Raw genomic sequence first — 5,941 nt, 5'->3', positions numbered from 1 at the left:
TCCCAGCTCCCAATGCAATAAATAAATGAGCCTTATCCAATGTGTGTCTGTGGCGGGGGAATTGTCAGGTTTAGAGGTATAACCTCTGGACCACACATACTTCTTGCTCTCCCCCCCCCCCCCCCCGCCTTCTAAACCCGCTCCTCTTCTACAGGGACATTTAGCAGTGCTGGTGAATCACTGATGTACAAGTTCGTATGCAAGTTAGAAGGTAGGATTTTGGTGATGACATTTGTATCAGGTATCCTGGCTGTTAACTTGTATATAAATATGTAAATCAGTAATTTAAGAACTCTGATGGAACGTCTTAATAAGAATAGTCAAAGTTTAGCAGACAGATTATAGGAAAAAAACTATTGTACAGTCATTGTACTATAAAAGCTTTGTCAGGAAATAGTTTTATAATTAAGAGTGCCCAGAGATATACTTAATGTCTTCACTAATTTGTTAAATCACATATACCAACAAACAGAATGAAATCTGAAGAGTCCTGCCACATTTAACCTGTGGAATAGAAGGCTCACTCATTGGACATGTTCACCCATGATTTACTGAATTAGCCATTGATCTTGGTTCACATAACAAGCTGAACTATAAATTAACTACACAGGCTGGATTTACACACTATAATAGACTAAAATGCTTTTAGCTAATATGTGGTACAGAGTCTTGTGCAGACCCAATATGTCTTGTTTGATTTGGCTAAGCATGTGAGAAGTCAGTGGTTTAATATGCTGTGATTAAGCAAACCATTACTTGTTTCCATAAAGTTTGATATCCACTAACATTTGCGAGGCTAATCCTGTTGGAAAGAAAAATAGTAGTCATAACCAAAACATATGTATGGACTGCCATTCCCTTGCCTTTTCCTTCACTATCCCCATCTCTAAATATAGTCCAGCATTTGAGACACAGCACCTGAAAAACAGCACTAAAAATCTTAGACTGAGTGTGCTCCAGAGGGACAAAACCAGAGAAAGGTCCTAGCCGATCTCTATAACAAATTGAATCAATTAATTGATCAAACAGGTTAAGAACTCCAAATACAATAAAACCTCAATGTGACTCCCATTTAGCAGTGAGCCTGTTTAACAGATCTGAATTTTTTGTTCAGACTTCCCCTGCAAATAACGAAGTAGTCCAAAGGAAGAAGTTACATGTACAATAAAGTTAAATTAGTTGCATTAATTTATGTAATTTGTGTAGTGACATCATTATGCAAATGATGAGTATATGTCATTTGCAGTGATTTGCATGTTATGCAAGTGATATAATTAAGAAAATGACATAAATTGCCTCAAATGTTATAATTTGTGATTTAATAGACAATTGGGAGGAATAGACATCCCCCTCTCCAACTGGTCTGTAAAATCGAAGTTTCACTGTTAGATATTTGCCTGCAGATATTTGCCTTCAGAAAAACTTTAAAATGGCAGCAGCATTCCTCTGGCCATTCTTGGCCCCATAACTTTTATGAGCCTTCCATAAGCCAGAAGTATGGAGTTTCCCTTCCTCCTCTATGACATGCATTGTTTCTCCCTTTCTTCATTTCTGGTTTGAGGCAAGAATTAGTTTGCCATTTTAGCTGACTCACAGAACTATAACTTTATGTTGGCTTATCCTGCCAATCAAAACTGGAAATGATGATTTACAAACATAATTTGCCAGTTCACATGAAATAATAGGCTACTTGATAGGCAGCCAAATAACCACAGTAATAAAATTAATGCATAACATACATCTGGGTTCAGAAGAATGCCCAGTAAATATTTTTCTGATATCCTTCAGAAATTATGTTGTCAAGAGCAATCTCCATTTTTATTTTTTATTAATATATTTATCCAGCAGTTTTCAGTTACACATTTGAAGGAGCCAGGTATGACACACACTGAATGAAAAAAAACCTCTAGGTGCCAGTTAATAATATTACTTATTTTCTTTTCAGTAGCACACCAAGTTCCTATCAAATATAAAACTGAGCAATAAAGGAAACAGATTTTCGCCTGTGTTGCATTAGTATAGATAATCACTGGCTCCACCCCAGAACTTGCCCAAATTGTATCACTGAACATTAACAACAGAAAAAGTTGATTTTCCAACATGATTTTCCTTTTCCTTGTTTGGTACCAAAATGCCTCTGCAAATGTAGTAGTATATTTGTAACTACATTTAGATATTATCAAATGCTAATAAACTTTGGCTAAGCAGGTTACAGCACTAAATGACCTTGGGTGATCTTGAAAAAAACTAAACAGGATTGACCTGGCTAGTATTTGGATGGGAAACCACTAGGAAACTCAGGACTAGAGGTGAGACTGGGAAATTAAAAAAAAAAAATCCTGAGAGAAAGCCCTTAATACATGTGTCCCTGCAGTTGCCATGAGGCTACCCTAACTCAAGGGAGTCTTCATCTGTTTTTTTTATAAGGTATGAGAACATTCAAAAGAAACCAACTCTGAGTAAATGCTGTACTCTGGAATGTCCCAGCACTTGAACAAATGGGATGAGTCAAATAGTGTAATGATTTTTATTGATGCTTTCCTTCTGAGGCATTACAAAAAAAAATTTACACTAAAAATACACCAAAATAATATTTTTCCCATCAGCATCTAGATGCTTAGTAGTCGTATTTAAAATACAGCATGCACTTACAATTAAGCACAGTACAACAACAACCTAGTGAGGTAGGCTGGGCCAAAAGAAAACGACTGGCGCAAAGTCACCCAATGAGCTCCCAAGGCTGAAGAGGACTAGAACATGACTCTCCCTAGCTTGACAAAAATCTAAAAGGGGCATTCCTGCATAGGTTTATCATTTAAATTTCTCTGTCCCATTATGATATCATAGCAGCACTGATCATATATCTCTTACTCAGCTACAGCACAGAGATATTTAGTCATGCCTTGAGGACTCTGCTTTGCAACATCAAATTTATTTTATTTATTTATTAAATTTGTCCCCCACCCATCTCCCCCCAATAAGGGACTCTGGGCGGCTCACAACACGTTAAAACAATAAATAAATATAAAATTAAAACCTACAACAATTCACATTCACAAAAATAAAAGGGAAAAAAATCCAGGAGGCCGATGGTTCAAGGCAGCGACGCCAGGCCACTAAGGGACAAGCCAACCCCACACTTGATGATCCCCCTCCTCGCCCCAGGCCAGATGGCAGAGCCAGGTCTTCAGATCCCTCTGAAAGGCCAGGAGTGAGGGGGCCAATCTCACCTCCAGGGGCAAGATATTCCAAAGGGCGGGGGCTACAGCAGAGAAGACCCGTCTCCTGGACCCCGCTAGTCAGAGTTCTTTTGCCAAAGGGGTCCGGAGCATGCCCTCTCTGTGTGATCGGATGGGATGGGATGAACTTGTGGGGAAGAGGTGATCCCTCAGGTAACCTGGTCCCATGCCATGTAGGGCTTTAAAAGTGATAACCAACACCTTGAATTGGACCCAGAAACAAACCGGTACCCAATGCAGCTCGCGAAGCAGTGGTGTTGTATGGGTCCTTCTTTGGGCCCCAAAAATAGCTCGCGTGGCTGCATTCTGGACCAGCTGAAGCTTCTGGATACTCTTCAAGTGTAGCCCCATGTAGACCGCATTGCAGTAGTCTATCTGGGAGATAACAAGGGCATGAGTGACCGTTCAAAGGGCATCCTGATCCAAGAAAGGGCATAACTGGTGCACGACCTGAAGTTGTATGCCAGGGCCCTCCTGGCCACGGCTGCCACCTGCTTTTTGAGCAGGAGCCATGAGTCCAGGAGGACCCCCAGATTATGCACTGGGTCTGTCTGGGGCAGCGCTACCCCATCCAGCACCAACAATGACAAAGTCCCGGATACAGAGGAGCCATTAACCCACAGCCACTCCATCTTACCAGGGTTCAGCTGAAGCCTGTTGTTCCCCATCCAGACCCTCACAGCCTCCAGGCACCACGAGAGGGCGGTCACGGCAACACTTACCTCACCTGGGATGGAGATGTATAATTGAGTATCATCAGCATACTGATGATACCTCATCCCATGATGACGGATGATCTCACCCAGCAGTTTCACGTAGATCTTGAAAAGGAGCAGAGAGAGAACCAAACCCTGCGGCACTTCACAAAGGAGGGGCCAAGGATGGGACCTCTCGTTCCCTATTACCACCAATTGGGATTGGCCCTGGAGAAAGGAGGCGAACCAGCCCAAGACTGTGCTGCCCACCCCCAATTCCCTGAGTCATCCCGACAGAATACCATGGCCAACAGTATCAAAAGCCATTGAGAGATCGCACTTCCACCATCCTGCTCCCGCCAGAGATCATCCATAAGTGTGACCAATGCCGTTTCCGTTCCATAACCGGACCTGAAACCTGACTGGAAGGGGTCCAGATAATCCATTTCCTCCAGAACCCTTTGGAGCTGTGATGCTACCACTTTCTCAACCACCTTCCCCAAAAAGGGGAGGTGGGAGACTGGATGGAAATTGTCCAGTATGGTAGGATCCAGGGAGGGTTTCTTGAGGAGGGGGTGCACCAACACCTCTTTAAAGGCAGCTGGAAACACTCCCTCCTGCAAGGATGTATTAACTATCACCTGGATCCAACCGCATGTCACCTCCTGAGCTGCTTTCACCAGCCAGGAGGGGCATGGGTCGTCATTTGTGAAGTGGTGGCCTTCGCAATCCGGAGGATCCTGTCCACTGTCAATAAGCTTCTAGTCTGATTAGGGCTACCAGTACTGGATTGCAAAAATTCATATGACTACTAAATGGTGGTTAAGAAGCGTTCTCTATATCTCTTTGCTCTACTCATCCAATTATGGTAACCCAGATCTGGAAGCCCTATGTCTGAACAAAGGGGAGATTTGATAGTATTTAACAAAAGTTTCTTTTGTTTTTTTTTTCACTCAAGAGTTCTAGGGACAGCTCTAGGTGCTTTCATGCAAGAATTTGGATTAATGTGCAGAGATATCATACTGACAACAAAGATGTGCCTTATTAAGGCTATGGCTTTCCCAGTTATAACATATGACTATGAAAGTGCACCATCAGAAAGACTGAATAAATTAAAATGATGTTTTTGAATTGCAGTGCTGGAAAAAATTGTTGAGAATACTTTAAACCATAAGAACAGCAAACAATTCAATATTAGACAAAGTAAAACCAGACTGCTCACTGGAAGCACTAATTTTTGACACATAATGTGAAAGCAAGAATCATAGGAAAAGATCTCATCCCTGGAAAAAGCAAAGACAGGTGACAGAAGCCAAGATTGGATCTGATTTTGGGGGGAGAGATTAAGCCTAAGCCCTTGCTTTGTAGATTTCCTTTAAGTTTGATACTCTTCTTGCTCCTTTTATCTACATGAGGCTGCTAGTAGCACCAGGTGAGTCCTCTGCCAGCATCAGCCCTTTGAGGTAGGTAAGGTCAAGGAACAGGCACGGCAGAGATGCTGTTTATTGTTGCAGGGTAGAACAACAGGATCTTGAACGCCTGTCAGTTTTTGTCTGTCCCATCTTCTATCAAACAAAATCAAGGTGGGGTTATTTGATTTTCTTTCTCACACTTTCCTCTCTCATACTGAGTAACCTTTTCTAAAAGTCCCCCCCCCCCCGCTACACACACACTTAATGGCTCACTCATTCCTTCCCCATTCCTAAGGCTGAGTCTACATTCCTTCACAGCCAGCATGGCATCAGGTATCATCAATATGCAGAGGATACCCAGTTGTATACAGATAGTCCTTGCCTAACAACCACAATTGGGACCAGAATCTTGATCATTGAGCGAAGCAGTTAAGTGAGACACCGACGTGACTGCTTCACTCAATGACCACAATCCAATGACCACCAAAACCTCTTGGTGGTATGCAGGGTGGTTCCTGCACACTGCACACTGCCAAGAGATTTCCCTCCGTCCCCTCCACTTGCAATCTCCCCTGCATTGACTTTCTGCAGAAGC

The sequence above is a fragment of the Python bivittatus genome, unplaced genomic scaffold (genome assembly GCF_059951505.1).
Source record: "Python bivittatus isolate LINGU-HERP-01145 unplaced genomic scaffold, Pbiv_v1 ctg000070_np1212, whole genome shotgun sequence".
Taxonomy (NCBI): domain Eukaryota; kingdom Metazoa; phylum Chordata; class Lepidosauria; order Squamata; family Pythonidae; genus Python; species Python bivittatus.
The sequence above is the reverse complement of the archived record's forward strand: the minus strand, read 5'-3'. Positions refer to the sequence as shown.